This window comes from Colobus angolensis, unplaced genomic scaffold (assembly GCF_000951035.1).
Source record: "Colobus angolensis palliatus isolate OR3802 unplaced genomic scaffold, Cang.pa_1.0 Scaffold19, whole genome shotgun sequence".
Lineage (NCBI taxonomy): Eukaryota > Metazoa > Chordata > Mammalia > Primates > Cercopithecidae > Colobus > Colobus angolensis.
The window spans coordinates 14600913-14623560 of NW_012115043.1; the positions used below are offsets into that span (position 1 = coordinate 14600913).

The 22648-nt window shown below is 37.8% G+C and overlaps 1 protein-coding gene across 5 annotated transcripts in view; it reads right to left on the minus strand.

The window, feature by feature from the left end:
• Positions 1-22648, minus strand: part of TCF12 (transcription factor 12) — a 389423-nt gene that overhangs the window by 128040 nt on the left and 238735 nt on the right. The window lies entirely within an intron of this gene.

Consider the following 22648-nt stretch of genomic DNA (forward strand, 5'->3'; position numbering starts at 1 on the left):
ATATTCTTGAACAATATACATTACTGTTTGCATTTAATACATTTAACAGATGGAATTACATGCTATTTATCTTGAAACCTGCATTTCCATATATCATGTTTTGAGCTATGTGTTGATAACAGATCCCTAGTTTGAGCATCTTTACTGCTATACAATGTTCCATTATACAAATAAAACCAGTTTATATATTCCCCTACTGAAAGATAGTTTTTATATTTGTTTGTCATGAGCAGTATTGAAACAAATATCCTTGCACGTCTTGTAAACACACACACACACACACACCCTTTCAGGACAGAAACAAATAAGGGAAACTGGTAGATTAAAGGAGGCTAACTTTCAGCTTTACAGGCATTGATTACCTTACTATTCTCAGAAGTCACCATGCCCATTTATATTCTTCCCAGAGACATGTAAGAATTCTTGCTGTGGCGGGGGGCAGTGGCTCACGCCTGCAATCTCAGCACTTTGGGAGATAACCTGCCCGAGGCAGGCAGATAACCTGAGGTCAGGAGTTCAAGACTAGCCCGGCCAAAATGGTGAAACCCTATCTCTACCAAAACTACAAAAACTAGCCAGGTGTGGTGGCATGCACCTGTAATCCCAGCTACTCGAGAGGCTGAGGCAAGAGAATCATTTGAACCCAGGTGATGGAGGTTGTGGGCAGTCAAGATTGTGCCATTGCATTCCAGCCTGGGCGACACAGTGAGACTCATCTCAAAAAAAAAAAAAAAAAAGAATTCTTATTGTGACTATATCCACTGATACAGTTTGGCTGTGTCCTCACCCAAATCTCACCTTGAATTGTAGGTCCCATAATCCCGACATGTAGTGGGAGGGAGCGACCAGGTGGGAGGTAACTGAATCATGGAGGCGGTTACCCCTATGCTGCTGTTCTTGTGATAATGAGTTCTCACAAGATCTGATGGTTTTATAAGGTGCTTTTCCCCTTTTACTTGGCACTTCTTGCTGCTGCCATGTGAAGAAGGATGTTTGTGCTTCCCCTTCTGCCATGATTTTAAGTTTCCTGAGGTCTCCCAAGTCATGCTGAACTGTGAGTTAATTAAACCTCTTTCCTTTATAAATTACACAGTCTTGGGTTATGTCTTTATTAGCAGCGTGAGAACAAACTAATATACCCACAGTTCAAAACTTCCATGGCCAAGTATCAGGAATAGTATGGGCCAGTTCTTGAGGGAGAATGGATGTTAAGTCTCACAGTGTTAACAGTAGGGTACTCACTCATATGTATTCAATATACTAAGCGAATTTGCAATGTAGCATTTTTGAGGTTCAGTAACTAACGCCCCCAAACATGGTGCTTTTACATGCTGGATTGAAGGAGTAGCCTCAAGGTCTCTCTAAGGCATGCCCTCTCCACCAGACCCCTCCCCACAATCTTCTGATTTTTGCAAAGCACAGAATGAAGTTGTTCTCTGAAATTCCCTATTTATTTAGAAACCGGAGCTGCCAAAGAACATAACTGTCTTCCCTCAGTTTCAATAATTCCTTCTATGCCAGTCATTCTAAGTTGGCATTTCCCTTCAGTCTCTGCCATCTTCTTTTTCCAAGAGGATTTCTGATCCATTTTGATTAGATGCAGGAAAGGCTGTGTGTGTCAGAATTCCAAGTGTACAATCCTGTAATGGTTTTATTTTGTAATAACTAGTTTTACTTAATTAATTCATTTATTTATTTTGAGACAAGGTCTCGCTCTGTTGCACAGGCTAGAGCATAGTTACATAATTACAGCTCACTGCAGCCTCTAACTCCTGGACTCAAGCAATCCTCCCACCTCAGCCTCCCAAGTAGCTGGGACTATAGGCGTTTGCCACCACGCCTAATTTTTTAAAATTTCATTTTTAGGCTGGGCGCGGTGGCTCAAGCCTGTAATCCCAGCACTTTGGGAGGCCGAGACGGGCGGATCACGAGGTCAGGAGATCGAGACCATCCTGGCTAACACAATGAAACCTCGTCTCTACTAAAAAATACAAAAAAAAACTAGCCGGGCGAGGTGGCGGGCGCCTGCAGTCCCAGCTACTCGGGAGGCTGAGGCAGGAGAATGGCCTAAACCCGGGAGGCGGAGCTTGCAGTGAGCTGAGATCCGGCCACTGCACTCCAGCCCAGGCGACAAAGCGAGACTCCGTCTCAAAAAAAAAAAAAAAAAAATTCATTTTTAGTAGAGACAGGATCTCACAGTATAGCCTAGGCTGGTCTCAAACTCCTGGGCTCAAAAAATCCTCCTACCTCAGCCTTCCAAAGTGCTGATGTTACAGGTATGCCATGGAGGCCTGGCATATTATTACAAGGATTATTTTGCCTATCTAAAGGGTTAATAGATGTCAGATTTAGAATTGTAAAACTTCTACATCAATCAGTCAGCATGACATGCATACTTTAATGAAAATGATACTGGTCCATTTCTGAGGCTTTTTAAAAATAATTATGTATCATATCAATAAACAATTTTGAACATCCTATTCATGTGTAGTTTTTTAAATTAGTGAACTACATTTTTTATTGATTGATTTTTTTTGAGAGGGAGTCTCACTTTGTCACCCAGGCTGGAGTGCAATGGCATGGTCTCGGCTCACTGCATCCTCTGCCTCCTGGGTTCCAGTGATTCTCTTGCCTCGGCCTCCCAAGCAGCTGGGACTACAGGTGTGTGCCACCACACTTGATTAATTTTTGTATTTTTAGTCGAGATGGGGTTTCACTATGTTGGCCAGGCTGGTCTCGAACTCCTGACCTTGTGATCTGCCCACCTCAGCCTCCCAAAGTGCTGGGATTACAGGCATGAGCCACCACACTCAATCATGAGTTAATAATGTATTGTATTTTGACTCAAATGTCCTAGTAAGAACTCTTAAAAAAAAAACGTTGAGGTGGAAAAAGGAACAAGGTTAGAGGTGAATATTAGCTCTGTTTTTAATAATATACAGCTTTTAAATACAATCTTAATTATCTGTGTGGAGGCTACCCATATAATAGATGATTTTAAAAAACCTAAAGTTTCAAACTTACTTTCCTGTGCTTATTAACATTCCTAAAATTTCTTATCCTTTCATAAAGGACATTGAATTCCGAGAGAACGAAAACTAATTTAACATAAGCTGAAGATGTTACAAAGTAAAAGTTTCTTCTGAAATGAAAGTTGATAGCTTGTTTTCAAAATGATACTTAATCTATTCAAATAAGAATTTGAAATGTAAATACATTTTTATTTCACCCTTTCATCTATTAGAAACTAGTTATTTTCTTAAGGACTTATAAATTTGAGTTTCCTTGAAATATGCATACTCAGTCTAAGACTTAGGAGGCATTCATTTTTAATTCTTTCAAAATTATTTTTCACAAGAACTATTTTCATGAATTAAAATTAATCATATACATTATCTTTGTTTTATCTCAGGCATCTGACATCAAAAATCTTTGGCAATTTTTAAACATAAAAATACATAAATGAAGTATACAGACAATTTTAACTGGTCAACTTCAGCTGAAAACAGTTTAAGAACTACTAGTAATGTAACACATATCTAATTTTCCTTGAAGTACCTATGAAAAAATTATTACAAAGAATTTTCTGGGATAGTCTAATACAGGGTTTTTACCAGACCCTTGTGTTGTGGGGGTGTGGGTGTGTATAGGTATGGATGTGTGCACATGTGCATGAGCCTCTTAAGTGGACTTCTCAGAATCATGATTATAAATGTACAAAACAAAATATAAGTATTTTAATGTACAACGCCATGTAATTGTCAAAATGTTCTTTTAAAAACCTCATATTTCCTATAATTTATTAACACATAAGATTTAGCAGCAGGACTAATAATAATTTGAAAGCATAAATAACAGTTTAAGATATCTGCAACAATTATGAAAATATCTATTGTTCTACTGGGACAAAAACTGTAGGTACTGTCTGGACTATTTTGCTATCCTTAATCAAAATGGAAGGCCATGCAAACTTTCACTTAGAGATTGGTAAAAATAAAGATGACAATTTTTTCCCATTCAAGTTCACTGATTTTCCTTCTGTCCTGGGATTCTCTGGACCCCAGGTTAAGAAACCCAACTCTAGTAGAATAGCAACATATTACTGAAAAATATACAAAAATAATACATATATATGTATATTAAACCATCAGATACATAACTGTGTGCAAAGGTATTTTAAGTAGCTAAACTTACACGGTTTACATTAACCAGATTTAGCATTTTCTGACCTAAACTAAAAATTGCTCAAGAAACGACAGATAATTTTGACTAACTTACACAGTATTTAAAACATTTATTCAATTTATACAGTATTTAAAACATTTACTCAAGAAACAGCAAATGACTGAAGTTCGTAACATTATTTTCTCCAGACATATAAACTCTTAGAAGCATTAGTTACCCTAACAAATATTCTCAGACTTAAAAAAAAAGTTATCTTGCTCTCTACCTTACTAATATACTTAGTTGCAACCTTTCAATGCTTACAGAAACACAAACTATTGCTATTCTTTTGACATAAGATACAATCGGCAGTCAAATTGAAGGTGGGAGTGGACAGGCACAGTTCTACATTCCCATTTCTCTCCATCTCAATTACAAATATCCAAGCACTGACTAGACAGAAGAATCTAAGATCCATACATTCCATCAAACATTTATGGGCTAGTCACTGACAGATGAAGAGGTTAGGAGATGAGGAAGACACAAGCTTCTGGCCGGGTCCTGTGGCTTATGCCTGTAATCCCAGCACTTGGGGAGGCTGAGGTGGGAGGACTGCTAGAGCTTAGGAGTTCAAGACCAGCCTAGGCAACATAGTGAGACCTGACCTTTATTAAAAAAAAAACAAACAAACAAAACTTAGCTGGGCATGGTGGTGCATACCTGTAGTCACAGGAGACAGAGGTGGGAGGATTGCTTGAACCTGGGAGTTTGAGGCTGCAGTGAGCTATGATCATGCTACTGCATTCCAGCCTAGGAGACAGAGTGAGACCCTGCCTCAAAAAACAAAAAACAAAACACAAACAAAACAACCCCTGCAAGCTCTACCCTCAATAGGTGCCAAACAATGAAAAAGCTTACAGCCTACTGGATGACCAAGTTTTAGAAGTACTGCTACATTTGTTAGATACTTAGCTCTTTTTAGTGACAGAAATCTAGTATTTGATAATATATATTTATTAAAAATACCACAAAAGTTTGAAGGTGCCTGATATGGTTTGTGTGCCCACCCAAATCTCATCTAGAACTGTAGTTTCCAAAATCCTCACATGTTGTGGGAGGAACCCGGTGGGAGGTAATCGAACTATGGAGGTGGTTACCTCCATGCTGTCCTTATGATGGTGAGTCCTCACGAGATCTGATGGTTTTATAAGGGACTTTGCCCCACTTATGATGGTGAGTCCTCATGAGATCTGATGGTTTTATAAGGGACTTTGCCCCACTTTGCTCTGCACTTTTCCATGCTGCCACCAGGTGAAGAAGGATGTGTTTGCTTCCCCTTCCACCATGATTGTAAGTTTCCTGAGGCCTCTCCAGCCACACTGAACTGTGAGTCAATTAAACCTCTTTCCTTTAAAAATTACCCAGTCCCAGGTACGTCTTTATGAGCAACCTGAGAGCAGATAAGCCACAATCTACACTTGGAGAATGGTGTTCAGTTTCACTCTTCCTTCAACATGCAAATTTAGACCAAAGCAATTCTACAATACTCTCATGGTGTGTGCTCTGTTCTTATCAACAGAAAATAATGTATTGATGAGGAAACAGCCAGAGATAATGATATTATGTAATATAAAGCCTGCTCAGCATTTCTTTCTGCAGCAGTACAGTAAATACCTAAAAATTTCCAGACAAGTTTATTAATTTCAATGAATAGACACTATTCAAGAAATAACTGTTGCCTTCACAAGTAGCAGTACAAAATAGAATAGCTTCCCTATCTGTATGAAAGCCAATATTATTTCTGTTCATTTTTGTCAGATATTCTGATTTGCATTCATAAATTTGAATTCAGCATATTTTACACAGAAAAACTCCATGTGTTATAATTTAAGTATTTAGTATGAGACTGGTTTTTCTTAAAAGCTAAAAGCTTAACCTAGAAACAATTCTTGGATGTTTCAAAAAAGTTAATGAGATCAACATTACTATGTTCAAAATGAAGTATTTCAATGTGCAACTCATGTGCGCTTTTCCATATTTACTTTTCATAGAAACAATGTGAAACCCTTATATAGACAAATCTAAATATTTGTGCACAAATCTAAATTTGATGACAGTTTTATGAGCAGACTATCCTCCTCCCCCTTGAGTGTCTTTGAAAACTCATTATTTACCTTACCTTTTTGTTCGTGGAGAACTTACTCCTCTTTTGTGGGCAAACTCTATCAAAAATACCATACAATTTGAATCATACTAACCATATGGAGAAACACCAAATGCTAACTTACAAAGTGGGCAAATCTGCAATGCCGTAGAGTATGAGAGCAAAGACCTGGGAATTCTGAGTACTGGATTCATCTCTTGGCTCTTGTTTTGCTCTCATTGAGTGAACTGGGAAAGTTACATGTCACTTAACATCAATGACCCCGCTCACTCTTTTAGGAAAATCAACTGAATAACATGTATCTCCCACAGACCCTGCACAGTTTAATTAATACTTATAAAGTATTCAGAAATTCTTGTCTAGAAGATACTGTTAGAATTACAGACTTTATTTTGGTAGTAATCTGCTCAAACGTACAGAAAAAGAATCTAAAAAGGATCTTAATTGACCAGATTTTTTGTTTTTAAAGAAAAGAGAAAGGGGATTTTTAAATAAACGTTTGCCTATTTTCTTCACAACAATTTGTTTAAGCATTATTGGCTAACATTTGTGCCAACCACACTGCTGGCTACACTGAAGATACTTAAATATCTAGTGCCAACAAGCACAGCTGCTGGACTCTCTATGCCCTCCTCTTGTTCACTCCATGCCAAATTACTCACACAGCTATGAATGATGAGGCAGCAGCATAGGAAAATGCCAAGTGTGAGTGAGATTAGTGATAAACCACAGGATCCCTATAGAGGTCAGTGATTAGCAAGTTCCCAGTTGTAATCACTTTTCTAACCCAGCCTTTATCTTATCACATATGCCATCTTAACTTTGCACCAGCTTCCTGTGATGTGCATCAGAACTGTAAGCAGCTTCCCAATCAATAACTCTGGCAGAATTGCTAAGGTGCCAATGGAGTATCCTATTATCCTGATAAAAGCACACAGTCAGACCTGGGCAATTTGAATAGGCTTTATAAATCACTTTCTAGGCTGGGTGCAATGGCTCATGTCTGTAATCCCAGCACTTTGAGAGGCCGAGGCTGTGGATCACTTGAGCCCATGAGTTCGAGACCAGCCTGAGCAACATGGCAAAAACCCAACTCTACAAAAAACACAAAAAATCAGCTGGGCATGGTGGTACACACTTGTAGTCCCAGCTACCACGGGGGCTGAAATGGAAGAACCACCTGAGCCCAGGAAGTCTAGGTTGCAGTGAGTCATGATTGCACCACTGCACTCCAGCCTAGGCAACAGAATGAGATACTGTTAAAAAATAAATAAATAAATAAAAGAAAAGAAAAAAAAGAAACAACTTTCTGAGACTTTAAAATCTGTGATGAAGTATTCTAGGATGGAAGCATCCACCAACTCAACTACCCTTCCTCATGCTCTCCACCTCTCTTCCCTTAAAATCAGATTTGCAAATTAAATATAAATAGGTGAGGATTAGAAGGTCTACAGAAAACAGTTTACATTTCCATCATTAGAATGGCTAGAAGAGCACAATTCGATTTGAGAGGGTGAGGTGGGTGGGTAGTAAAAAATTCTAAATGAACGAACAGGGCAGAATGACATAAATACATTTTGATTAATTTCAGTCACTGATCAGAACTTTCTGGGCCTGGCATGGTGGCTAACGCCTGTAATCCCAGCCTTTTGGGAGTCGGAGGCAGGTGGATCACCTGAAGTCAGGAATTCAAGACCAGCCTAGCCAACATGGTGAAACCCTGTCTCTACTAAAATACAAAAATCAGCTGGGCATAGTGGCACACACCTGTGGTCCCAGCTACTTGGGAGGCTGAGGCAGGAGAATCTCTTGAACCCAGGAGGTGGAGGCTGCAGTGAGCTAAGATCATGCCATTGTACTCCAGCCTGGGTGACAGAGCAAGACTCCGTCTCAAAGAAAAAAAAAAAAAGAAGTAAACTATAATTACAGGTAGCTCAAAATCTAACTTCCATTTTTGAGTCACTTTTCTTAACAGCTGGATTTTCTAAATTGTCTTTGGTAACATAATTTACATCTGTATTGTACCGTTGCTTTGCCTGAAGTTCAGAATTTGAGTATTTTTCTTAATGTTGCCACATTTCCCCAACCACATGTTGTTTAGATTTAGAAATAAAGACATTTTCATTTTTTAGAGCAATTCAAAAGATTACAGAACTAGGGGGCTGTTTTTCACGAGAAAACAAACAAACAAACAAAAAAAACCCAAAAACCCATCACGAATGTGTATTCTTTAAAAATAATCAAGTCACCTTGGTGTCTTAATGTTTATCTCATTCTTAAAAAAGGATTTAAAATAATTTTATGGTTTACAGCTTTCTAAAGACTACATAAACTGAGCTACTCATTCAATGCCTTAACCTTATTTACTCCACTTACTCCAAAACAAAGAAAAAGTCAAGTAACAATCACATCACAAGATAATTTGGGGGAAGATGGAGCAAATTATCATATACGTGTACTTTTGGCATCTCATTTCCTTCCTGACATTAATGTATCTTGGTATTCACACACTTAAATAATTTACTCCTTCTGACACACTGACTCTGTTTCCACCAAATTCTTTTGTCAATGCTCGTCTAAGAAATTTCTTGCATTATACAATGATAAGCAGAACATTAGGCTCATTGTTGCTAAATCCCATTATTTTCTCACATCTTTTTTGTATTTTGACTGTTTAATTTAGACCATGACCTTACCAGGCAAGGTCAGTGTCTAACTCTGTTTTTTATGGCACCCAGGGACCAGAAGGCAGATGCCACTTGTTCAGAGAACACTGGTCTGGAATTCTAGCCTTGTTTTGTTTGCGTGCCAGGGACAGATTCTACTCCAAGGCTCCATCTATGGCATAAAGCCATGTGAAGGCAGAGAGACAGCTTAAGAGAACTGTGCTCTAAAATAGTAGATAATAAATGATTGTTAATTAGCCAGTTCCCCTGACAGCAAGAATTGGAAGAGAAGGAAAGAAACTAGTCAATGGAACTGCTACCATTCATCAACTATCTGGTCATAAACAGGCCAACGGAATGAAACAAACATGGAAATAAGAGTCAAGAGTCTCTGATGTGAACTAGCTACGTGAGATACATAAGTCATTAAACCTCTCTAGACCTCAGTTTTTTTACCTGAAAAATAGAGTGGGGTGGGACAAGTGTGGACTAGATGATTTCTTTTAATGCCCCATGAAATTGATATACTCATCAACTCTTTGCTATTAATAAGACATACCCCTCTGATGGAATGTCAATTTGGGCACTGCACATAGTAAAAAGGATAAGCTGCTAAAAATGGAGGGATTTTTATAATAATGATGATGTGCAGTTATAAAACCAAAGTGTAAACACTTGTTTAATACATTTTTGAGAATTAGGTGTGAATATATTTGCTGAATATAGCAAACTGAGGTCAGTATATTTAAAATTACCAAGACTTACTTCTATTCAGATTAAGAAAAACAAAATGTCAATAAAATTTTTGACTGAGACTCAACAGCTTCTACCTATGTAATACAGAAACGAAGCACATTTTGTACACTTTGTGTGTAAAGAAAATACATAGATAGCCATCAAATGGTAACTATTTCATTTTGTTGAAACACATGGAGAAAGCCCAGAAGAGAGCCTTAAATCCCACTTAGGATCTACTAAGACTGTATGTATGTGTTTTATGTTCTCATTTATTTATGAATGACAGGGTCTTGATCTGTTGTCCAGGCTGGAACGCAGTGGCGTTTCACAGCCTTGAACTCTTGGGTTCAATTCTCCTGCTTCAGCCTTCCAAGTAGCTAGGACTACAGGCACACACACACACACACACTGGTTAATTCTAAAACATTTTTGTAGAGATGGGGTCTCTTATGTTGCCCAGGCTGGTCTTGAACTCCTGGCCTCAAGTCAGCCTCTCACCTCAGTCTCTCAAAGTGATGGGATTACAGGGGTGAGCCACCATGCCTGGCCTGCTAAGATTTAAATACAGTTCTTGCTACATGAGGATAGAATATGACATGTTCAATTTTCACTGAGCTGTCTCCAGTACTGCAATTTACTGCCATCCTATGTTTGAGTTTGAAAATAGGTAAAGGCCAGTCTCAATTTCTTGATGGGTCATAATCCAAAGTTCATTTGTGAGTAAGGAATAACTCAAAATAAAAATCTTATATATTAATTCATTATAACTGGATACGCAAGTAAATTCAGATCACAGTGTGTCTGAGTAGATATTTGGTGAGTGGAGGAATGAGGAATGAAGAATGGAAGGAAAAAATGAAGGAAGGAAGAAAAGAAAAAAATCCTAACACACTGTAACAATAAATTAGAGAGGAGGCATGGGGTAATGGTAATGAATGAAGACTCTAGATGTAAACTAACCAGGTTTAAATTCCCACTTTGTTGCTTATTATCAGTATTACCTAACAGCTCTATCCCTTAGTTGCCTAATCTGTGAAACAAGGATAAAAATAGTTCTACCTCACTGGGTTTTTGTGAGGATAAAATGCATTAACATCTTAAGTGCATGGAACAGTGACAAACAAGGGGTAATAAAATTTTAGTTATTATTTTTGAACTGAAATGTACTGACTAGAAAATACATTTGACTATATTATACAATACTATATTGGCTATATATATCTTAAATGTTCGTGCTTAAGGAAAAAGTCTTAATTAGAAGAGAAAAAAAGTAGATTCTAGGCAAAGAATTTAAAGGAAACTTCTGGTACTTTCAGAGGTTTTAAAATTCTTTATGCCTTTCATTTCATGAAAATTTAACAGTGTCAGTCTTCTTAGCATTAATGAATGGGTATCTGGATCTCTTTGTATACATAGTCATAATCTGTTCACAACTGAAAAACACAAAGATTCACCGAAGAAAGTATGCAAGATCCAGAGAAGGTGGTAGAAACACCTGAGAAGTCAAAACATAAAAGAACAGTCTAAAATGAATTTCAACAGAGTTTTAGATTTTGTAACATAGAGGAAAAAGGGTAGAAATGTCTGAATATAATCTTTAGCCTGCCTATTCCTTTTTCCCTAAGGTTTGGGCAAAGTGGTTTTAGGGGAGCACCTTGGGTCTGATGGTTCCAAGTTACTAGTTCAAGATAGCTTGGTTCTTGTTTGAAGCTCACGGGGGAAAGAGCGACAAACCATTTTTATTCAGTAAAAAGGAGGGCCAGTGTTAGCAGTGTGTAAACAGACGTTAAGTAGTTCACTGTTTAAATGTTTTCATCTAGGGAAGGCCCTATTCTTAAAATTATGTGCAAAAACCACTGGAAAATAGAGAATCAAAAAAGCCAAATGCTTATTTGCTCTATCTCTTGGTATCTCTGTTTCATTTTGAAAATCTGCATTATATTACTGATATGGCTGAATTTAAGTCTGCCATTTTCTTAGATGTCTACTGTTCATCTCATTTGTTCTTTGTTCTTTCATCTTTCTCAAACTTTTTTTTCCTTTTTTTTTTTTTTTTTTAAGACACAGGGTCTGGTTCTGTCACCCAGGCTGGAATGCAATGGCGTGATCACAGTTCACTGTAACCTTGAACTCTTAGGCTGAGATCCTCCCACATTAGCTGCCCAAACAGCTAAGACTACAACTGGCTTTTTTTTTTTTTTTTTTGGTAGAGACAGAGTCTTGTTATGTTGCCCCAGCTGGTCTGGAACTCCCAGCCTCAAGCAATCCTCCCACCTTCCAAAGTGTTGGGATTACAGGTGTGAGCCACTATGCCCAGCTCTCAGCCTGCTTTTAGATTGAGCATTCCATTTAATAGCCACTATTGGTAGATAAGTTACATTTCTTTTTAATTTTTCAGTGATTGTCCTCAGTTTACAATATACATCTTTAACAGAGTCTACTTTCCAAAATCCTTCCTCCCATCTTTTAGGTTACTGTTGTTATATATTTTATAAAACCCACAATATAATGTGCTAATTTTGCTTTAGACAGTTGTTTTATAGTGTGATTTAAAAGGATGAAACGTATGTCTTTTATATTTACTTTCATTATTACCATTTCTGGAGCTCTCATTTCTTTGTACAGATTATGGCTTGGCACACTATGACTCATGGTCTGCTTCCTGTTTTTGTAAATAAAGTTTTACTGGAAAACAGCCATGCTCACTTGTTTAAGTATTGTTTATAGTTGCTTCTGTGCTTCAATGGCAGAGTTCAGTAGCTGTGACAGAAACAGTCTGACCCACAAAGCCTAAAATATGTAATATCTGGCTCTCTACGAAAAAATTTGCTGAGCCCTGGTGCAGATCCAAGTTTCTGTCTGGAGTGACATTCCCCCTGTTTGAAGAACTTACTCTAACAGTTATTGTGGTCTGCTGGGAATGGATTTTCTCGGCTTTTCATATATCTAAAAGTCTTTATCCTCTTTTTTAAGAAAATATTTTCAACAGATAAGTAATTCTGGGTTGACACAGTTTAAAATTTTTTAATACATTAGAGATGTCACTATTACCTTGCTTGCAAAGTTTCTTAAGAAAAGTCTGCTGTAGTTTATCTTTGTTGCTCTATACATGATGTGGCTTTTTTTCTGCCTCTGGTTGTCTTCAAGATTTTCTCTTTATCTTTGGTTTTCAGCACTTTAAATATGTCTAAGGGAATGTGTGTGGTGTGTGTGTGTGTGTTGGGGAGTTCTTGTTTCTTAAATCTTGAATCTATGGTTTGATGTCTTTCATTGCTTTTGGGAAATTCTTGGCCATTATCTCTTCAAATATTTCTTTGGCATTATTATCTATCCCTCCCCTTCTGAAACTTTAATCATACACCTATTAGACTGATACTGTCCTGCAGCTCTGATCTTTTATCACTTTTTTTCTCTTTGTGTTTTAGTTTGGATAATTTATACTGGCCTATATTCAAGTTCACTGATTTCTTCAGCAACTGGGTTGTCTACTGATGACCACAAAGGAATTATTTACCTCCATTTTTTTTTTATTACTACCATTTCAACTTGACTCATTATTTCCATCTATCAGTTAAATTCCCCATTAATTCATGCATGCTGTCTACCTTTTCCACTAGATCCTTTCAATATCTTTGTCTGATAGTTCCAGTAACAGGGCCACCTTTGAGTCTTGTTTTGTTAACTGTTTTGCCTCTTGACAATATTTGTTTTGTTTTTCTCTTGCTTATGTGCGTGACTTATACTTTTGATGGATGCAGGAGACTGTGGGTAGAACAGCAGTACATTTAGGCCTGGAAATGGGTATGCCTCTTTCCATATAAGGACTTTAGAGTGAGACATTCAGATAATTAAGTAGGAGTTTAGCTTGGTGTGACTGTTGTTGTGATGTCTCTGAGTATACAAGAGGCTTCAATTCCCTCTGGAGATCACCTGTTTTGCCTAGTGTTTAGCATGTGGCTGGGGTGCTGTAAAACTTTTCTGTTAGCCTTTCATCCTCAGCTTTTAACAGATGGTATAAACCTGTGCTTGAGAGTGGGTCTCTCTTCAAGCGTTTGCCCCTGCCCCAGTGGCAGACTGCTATTGCTTAGTATGCCTTAGGCTTGTGATGGAGGTAGTTCTCTGTTGTTTTGGTTCAGCCCCAGTACTTACAGAAACCGTTTGCCTGGGCCTCTTTGAAGGGTTCAAAAAAGTTAAAAGTTTGTAGTTTATCAGGCTTTCCTCCCTTACCACTAGAATGAAAGCAGCATTTTTTTTTTTTTTGAAACAGAGTCTCACTGTCGCCAGGGTGGAGTGCAGTGGTGTGATCTCAGCTCACTGCAACCTCCACCTCCTGGGTTCAAATGATTCTCCTGCCTCAGCCTCCCAGGGAGCTGGGACTACAGGTGTGTGCCACCATACCCAGCTAATTTTTGTATTTTTAGTAGAGACACGGTTCCACAATGTTGGCCAGGATGGTCTCGATCTCTTGACCTCATGATCTGTCCTCCTTGGCCTCTCAACATGCTGGGATTACAGGGGTGAGCCACCATGCCTGGCCAAAAGCAGCATTCTTTATAGTTTTCCACATCCTAGATAGAAGCTGGAGGTCCTGTGATCTTCATTTTGAATAGTTTCTGTTTCTATGCCTACAAATTCACTGATTTTTTTTCATCTGAAGTGAACTAGCTGCAGTTAATATCAACCAGTATATTTTCCATTTTAGATACTGTATTTTTCATCTCTCCAGAAATGACATTTAGGGGGCTTGGTGTGGTGGCTCACACATATAATCCCAGCAACTCAGGAGACGAAGGCAGGAGGATGGTTTGAGACTGGGAGTTTAAGACCAGCCTGGGTAACATAGTAAGACCCTGTCTCTAAAAAAAGAAAAAAAAGAAAAAAAATTGGCCAGAAATGGTGCATCCCTGTAGTCCTAGCTACTTGGGACGCTGAAGCAGGAGGATCACTTGATCCAATATTTCAAGGTTACAGTGAGCTATGATAGCTCCACTGCACCCCAGCCTGTGTAACAGAGAGATAGACCTCGCCTCCAAAAAGGAAGAAAAAAGGGGAAAGGGGAAAAGGGAAAGGAAAAGGAAAAGGGGAGAGGAAAGGAGGAGAACGGATGGGAGGGAAGAAGGAAGGAAGGGACAGAGTGGGGAAGGGAGGGGGAGAGGGAGGGAGAGGGCAGGGAGGGAGAGATGGAGGGAGGGAGGGAGAAGAGGTAAATAAATAAATTCTGTTTTTTTCATAGCATTCATTATCCCTACATCATATTCATTATTTTACTCTACATTCTTGAGCTATCAAGCATATTTATAAAAGCCATTTTAACACCCTTGCTTGGTTACATCATCTCTCTAATTTCCTGGACTCTTGTTTCTACTGGTTACTTTTTCTCCGGGTTATAGGGTATATTTTTTTCTTGTTCTTTTCATGTCTAGTAAGTTTTAAGTCAATGCCAGACCTTAAAAGGTTTGTATTTCTGGGTGCTAGATTTTGCTGTATTCCTTCAAAGAATGTCAGACTTTGTTCTGGCAAGCAGTTAAGTGACTTGGAATCAGTTTGCTCCTTTTCCAGGTTTGCCTTTAGTATTTCTAACAGTGGGTCAAGAACACCCTTCAGTCCAGGTCTAATTTAGCACCACCAACACAATATCCTTTCGAAGACTACACACACCCTGTTAATTATGAGATCTTTCCACTTTGGTTCGTTGGAGGAAGAATTATTCCCAGCTTTGTGTGAGCTTTCCCTGGTCTCAAGTTGTTTCCTCTCATGCATATACATGCATGTACATATCAGTACTTGGCCAAAGACTTGGAAGCAAACTCGGAAGATCTTGAGTTCCCTTGCTCTCTCTCTGCTGCTTCCTTTTTACCCTATAAATCCCAGTCCCTTGGCTTCTCTGAATTCTGATTTTTGTCTTCTCAACTCACAAAGACTGCCAGGCTGTGTCTGATTATCTTGTTCTCTTTTTGTTGTGGCCCAGAATCTTCCTCCAGGCAGTGAGAGAGTCCAGTAACTGCAGGACTCACCTTGTTTTCCTGCTCTCAGGAGTGCCTGTTGTCAAATGTCTGAAAAGTAATGATTTAGGACCACTATGAAACTACCTAAGATTTTTATACCTCTTAGAAACCATTCCACACACCCCCTTTAAAGGAAAAAAATGAAAAAGCTTTTTCCTAGTCTTTCTCTATCAAACCCATTTTTACAGATCAGAAAAGCCTAGAACATAACAAAATTTGACTTCTGTAAATAATCAGACTTTCAACAAACAAACTGCTTAGAGTAGTGCATAAAGTAGAAGATAACCTGAAAAGATGGATCTACATTTGCTAGTATCTTTACTTTTTGAAGTAGCCTAAATTAAAAACATCCTACTCAGGGAGACTTTACCGTAACAGATAATGGGTTTGATAAACTCTTGGGCAATCTAAAAACTTTGCTAAACTACTTCTGTTTTTATGATATTGTGCTCATTTCCAATATTAGTTGTTTTATTTCTAAAATACTTTGAATTCCACTAAGTCTGCTGACATATTTGAATTTAGAACAAACTGCTCTAAGAATATGATCTCCTGCACTAACTACACACATAGCTATTTCTAAAAGGTTAAAAAGCTGGCAATTTTCCAGTTCTTTCTCATCATTTCAGTTATGAAATACAATGTCCAGTTCCTCGTTCTCTTCTATTTTCTTTGGCATGTTGTTGACCAGTTCTCTAAATTCACTATCATGTATTTTGTTGTGTAGGTCTTTAATTCCTGGCCCCAACCCCTCCCCACATACATATATTCTAAATTTATGCTACAGATAACCACAGGGCATGAAAAATACTGGTGAAAATTGCTATTATTAAATTATACTGCTTCTTAAATTAGAGGTCTGTCTCTCACTATGCAAGTTAAGTCATATTTACACTTATTTTGACACTTTTATATTCAATAATTTAAAAACTCACCAATTTCATTAAAATATTTTCACAAAACTATATGCTAAATAACAGTGAAATTTATACTTAAAAATTTTAAAGCACTCTTGTTCTTTGTTTGAGGGATGTGTATATCCTGGCATTGTAAACATAGATTTAAGACCACACCTAGACCCGTCTCACGTGAGAAAACTGGTCATGTTGTTAGTTATAATGCTTGTAAGTACATTTGAGCTTTTTGTTGTTGTTGAGATGAGGTCTCATTCTGTTAACCAGGCTGCAGTGCAGTGGCACAGTCCTGGCTCACTGCAACCTCCACCTCCGGGCTCAAGCTATCCTCTCACTTCAACCTCCTGAGTAGCTGGGACCACAGGCGCATGCCACCATGCCCAGCTAATTTTTGTATTTTTTTTTTTTTTTTTGCCACATCACCCAGGCTGGTCTCGAACTCCTAGACTCAAACGATCCACCCACCTTGGCCTCCCTCCCAAAGTGCTGGGATTACAGGCATGAGCCACTGTGCCTGGCCATTTGAGCATTTTTTGAAAAAACAATTTTTCTAAACTTGTATTTTATCACTTTCCTGGAACATTCGAACTTTCCAAGTTCTCTTCCACTGAAGGCTGCTTGCTTGGCTTGTTAGCCCCTCTACGTGAACTGTTCTTTTGTCACAGCATTTCAGTCTGCGAGGGAAACTAGACTTTTTTTTTTTTTTTTAAACAATCTTGTCCTACTGCCCAGGCTCGAGTGCAGTGGTGTGATCATAGCTCATTCCAGCCTCCAAACCCTGGGCTCAACAATCCTCTCACCTCAGTCTTCAAATAGCTGGGACTACAGGTGCATTTGCATTTATTCAAATATTATTTCCTCAGAGAAGGGTTCTCTGACTATACTATCTAAAATAATCCCACTCTAGCCTTTCTTTTTTTTTTTTTATTATAATGTTAAAAAAAATTGACCTGGTACAGCAGCTCACACCTATAATCCCAGCACTTTGGAAGGTCAAGGTGGGAGGACTGCTTGGGCCCAGGAGTTTGAAACCAGCCTGCGCAACATAGCGATATCTTGTCTCTACAAATAATAATAAAAAAAATTAGCTGGGCACGGTGACGTGCACCTGTAGTCCCAGCTATTTGAAGGCTGAGGCGAGAGGATTGCTGAGCCCAGGATTTGGAGGCTGGAATGAGCTATGATCACACCACTGCAATCCAGCCTGGGCAGCAGAGCAAGACTTTGTTTAAAAAGAAAAAAAAAAAATTGTCTAGTTTCCATTGCAGAGATAATGAATCTTGGTCAGTAACCTTTGGTAAAATCATTATAACTCGCAATTTCCCCTTTTGCTATTATAAAGTTTAGGAACTCTGTTTTAATTTGTATTGCCACTTTATCTACATTTTATATCATTTTCCATATTTGTATTTTGCTATTATCACATATGTGATAACTGAACCCAAAACTCCTTTGCATTTTCTGTTCCCGTGACTGTCTCTTTCCATTCACAACTTTATAAAATATGCACAAGGATTTAATTGCATCTTTATAGGTTTTTTATTTTATACTTTCTTTTTTGCCCCAGAACATGCAATGATCTCAGTTAGTGCTTTTACGGTTAAAAGTTTATTTTGGGTAAAGCTTTAAAAAAAGCATAAAATGCTTTAAAATATTTCAATGAAAGATTATAGCAGATAAGCAGGATTAATTTAAAAAACAAACTATTTGGGGATCAGAAGTAGTTGTTTAATAGGATATAGAATTAGAGTTCCCAAAAGATATCTTATGATTAAGGAAATAAACATAAAGATAGCTCTAAAGGGTTAGATAACTATTAATACTGAAGTTAAACAAATACCATGCTTACTGGAATTCAACTTTCTAGAAGTAATAAGTTTAATAACTGAATATAGGTTATACTGTTAGTACTGAGAATAAAAGAAGGGATCCAGAAATGATTGCATTTATTTCACTTTTACTTCCTCAACTTTTTGGATTATATTCAGCCAATATCTATTTAAGGAACTGCTTTGGAAGGCCCTTATGTTTTATGCAAAGCACTGCTATTTTCCCAGATGAATAGAATATCCATTCTCCAGCTCCAAGTTTCCATGACAATAAAAACAAAACATTCATCAGCACCAACTTGGTATTTTATGGCAAATGCAGCTGCAGCTTATAACAGTTCAATCTTTATCCCAACTCATTTCTGCCTAACAGAGGCACTATATTTCTCCAAATCAACTGAATTATTTTTACAGTGATTTTCCCCACCGCAGACCTAAACACTAACAGTGTGTTACACCATCTCTAATTATCATCCACTCTTTCCAATTTCATGCCAAATACAATTAAGGGTTCCTGAATGTTGCTAAGAGCACATCTGATTTGTGAAATCTGAAAGCTTAGTTGATTTAAGTATTACAGCTTTAGAGAAAGGTATAATATTTAAGTTTTCATGCTTAACTAGAGAGAAGACAGAATTTTGGAAACGAAAGACACAGTAAACAAAAAGCTAAATTAAATTCAGTCAGATTATGGTAAGATAGTGCCCCCTTGTGTCTTGGTATTTCTGCCTTGACTAAATCCAGTATTCATTTCCTTAGAGTTCTATAATATAAATTTGAATATTTTTTGTATCACAGAAATAAATAGAACTTGATAACTCTCCTAAGACAAAATCCTAATTTAAAACAATATGAATACACTGGGCCGGGCGCGGTGGCTCAAGCCTGTAATCCCAGCACTTTGGGAGGCCGAGACGGGCGGATCACGAGGTCAGGAGATCGAGACCATCCTGGCTAAGACGGTGAAACCCCGTCTCTACTAAAAATACAAAAAACTAGCTGGGCGAGGTGGCGGGTGCCTGTAGTCCCAGCTACTCCGGAGGCTGAGGCAGGAGAATGGCGTAAACCCGGGAGGCGGAGCTTGCAGTGAGCTGAGATCCGGCCACCGCACTCCAGCCCGGGCGACAGAGCAAGACTCCGTCTCAAAAAAAAAAAAAAAAAAAAATGAATACACTGGCTATTACATATCAGTGATTTTTACATGGATACTCTGTAACATGGTGAAAATGTAATGAATTTCTATATTTAGTAATTTTATTTAAAATTTCACATTTAATTTACCATTAGTGAGAGATGTTGACAAAGTTTTAAGAATGAAAGAAAAACTTGGTATTGGTTCTCCTATGTAACCACTTTATGCTAGTATTGGTTACCCTCATTATTACCCTGGGGCAACTAATGAGTTTGAGGCTTTACTTACACAGAGAACAAGACTGTATTAAATAGAAGAAATTAACATGAAATGTTAAAGAGTATATATAATAACTATATGAGTAACACTGCTACAAATAGCTTCAAAAATAAAAAAGTCACATAAAAACATCATTCATGTTTTAACTCCACTCAAAGTGTAATATTCAGACCAGAGGCAAGGCCATGAAGTTTGTAAAAATTATGAATCTCAGGTACCACACCAGATGATCTGAACTAGAACTTGCATTTTATAGCAAGATCCTTGGATGATTCTTATAAGCATTAAAGCTTCAGAAACGCTCCTCTAAACTCAAATGCCTTCCTACCCTCAACTATCACACAGCAGGAGCACAGTAGTGTAAGGAGAGGCTTATTGACCATTTGGGCATAGTTAGCTTTTAGAGATTAGGTGGGTTCAAAGAAAGAAAGAATCAGGAACAGCTCTAGGAAGGCATCCCTGAGTATATAAACTGAGGCTATGTCAGCCTGCTTACCAAAGTGATTCCTACACCAACTCTTTTTCCCTTTTCCATTCTCTGAAATATATATTTTTTTAATGAACATCTAAGATTCTATCAATCTGTGGTCAATATGAGTGGCCAAAAAACTTCAAAATGCAAATAATGTAAGAATTAGAAGTCCATCACTCATTATCAATGATTCCTGGTATGTAGATTTTTACATATTTCAAACTATATTTACTATGCATTTTCTATCTTATTTCACACTCACCAATCCCCTGATAATCAAGTTTTATTATTCCCATTTTATAAATGAGAAATCATTTATAAATGAGAATCACTGAGGTCAACCTCAGTGATTATACCCAAGCTCATAAATGTAGTGAAGGCCGAGCACATTGCTAAGATTCAGGTTCTGATTCCAAATCCTATGTTCTCTGTACTATAACACATTACCAATACTCATTAATGTAAATAAGCTTAATTAGATTGCCTTTCTCCCAACATTAGCTATGGATAGAGTACCCTGCAGAATAACTTTAGAGCAGAAGACTAAAGCAGCACAGTAGCCCTGGGCATATAGAAATGTTCTTATTAAGATGTTTAAATGTTCTTAAATAAGGGATGTTCTTATTTTCTGGCTCATCCATATTTTGATTTTCTACAATAAACATTGTATTTAATACAGGAAAAATATTTTTAAAAGGATGTAGTATATAGTATATTCCTTACAGATAAGCTAAAATCTTTAAAAGAATTCATGCATGTGAAGTATTCCATATAACATGTGCACAAAGAAGTCAGGTCTGCTAGGCATGGTGGCTCATGCTTGTAATTCCAGCACTTTGGGAGGTTGAGGCAGGTGGATCTCTAGTGCTCAGGACTTCAAGACCACCCTAGGCAACATGGCGAAACCCTGTCTCTAGAAAAAATTCAAAAAAATTAGCAGATGGTGGTGTGTGACTGTAGTCCCAGCTACTTGGGAGGCTGAGGTGGGAGGATCGCTTGGGCTCAGGAGGCAGAGGTTGCAGTGAGCTGAGATTGTGCCACCACACTCCAGCCTGGGCTACAGAATGAGAACCCGTCTCAAAAAGGGGGAAAAAAAATGAAGTTAGGTCATTTGATGATTTGACTTATACAACCATCAGTACAAAACAGTCAGAAGTATAGGAACACAAGTATAAGAAAACAAAGCCTATAAAGTGTAAGAACTCTAAGTAATTTATATAATTAAATGCTACTTATTTATATTAAAAGCATTTACATTAAACAGTAAGATGTCATCAAATTATTTTCAAGTAAGTTCAGGAATATGCCCTATTCTGGTCCAGAATGTAAACTTATTTGTACTACGCATCATCTATTTCTTTCTGTCACTTTCATTTTAAGAGTGAACAAATTCCAAAAGATAATCCTTAGTATGTGCCTCATATCTATCCCTTTCTTTCTGCCCATAACAATCACCATCTTGGTTTAAGATTCCTGTGGATGAACACATAAGCATTTGCCTCCCAACTGATACCCCTGCCTCTAGCTTCTCTTTGCTCCCATCTATCCATACCAGAACACCTTCACCATTACATTCCACTGTTCAAAAACTAATAAAAGTTTCCCAGTGCATGTGAAGGTGGATCAGGATATGCTATCCTAAAATATTCCACTTTGGCATAAGAATTATTTTGTGCTGAAGGCATTTCATTTTCTGAAATCCTTATCTGCCTAAAAGCAGAGCCTCCTAAAAGAACTCAATTGTCATAAAAACTCTCCCCAGGAGCAACTCTAATCTCTCTTCTTGAAGACAGAAGTCAGCACCACACCCAGAGAGGCACTGACACAAAGTAGCCTATCCTCAATCTATTATCCTGAAGACCCAATTATTTTTATAAAAAGTCATTTGCTTACCGTAAGTGCCCTTACTTTCCCCTCTCTTTCCTCCACCAAGTTAGGTATACAAACTCCAAATTTTAAACAGCCTTTTGAGTAACTCATCTCTGGGTACACTCATGTGTATATGCAATGCACATATGAAAAAACTTCTGCTTGTCTTTCTCTTGTTAACCTATTGCCACATAAATTTTCAGGGCCCCAGTGAGAAAACCTAAAACTCAGCTTAAAACCTAAAATGTTTTTTCCTTCTGTATACATGGAATACAAAATCCATTTTTTAAATATCCTGACATTGAGATTTCCACATTCAGGTTCAAAACAATCCTTTTTTGTTGCTGTTTCGGTTTAATTTTTTTTTTTTTTGAGACGGAGTCTCGCTCTGTCGTCCAGGCTGGAGTGCAGTGGCC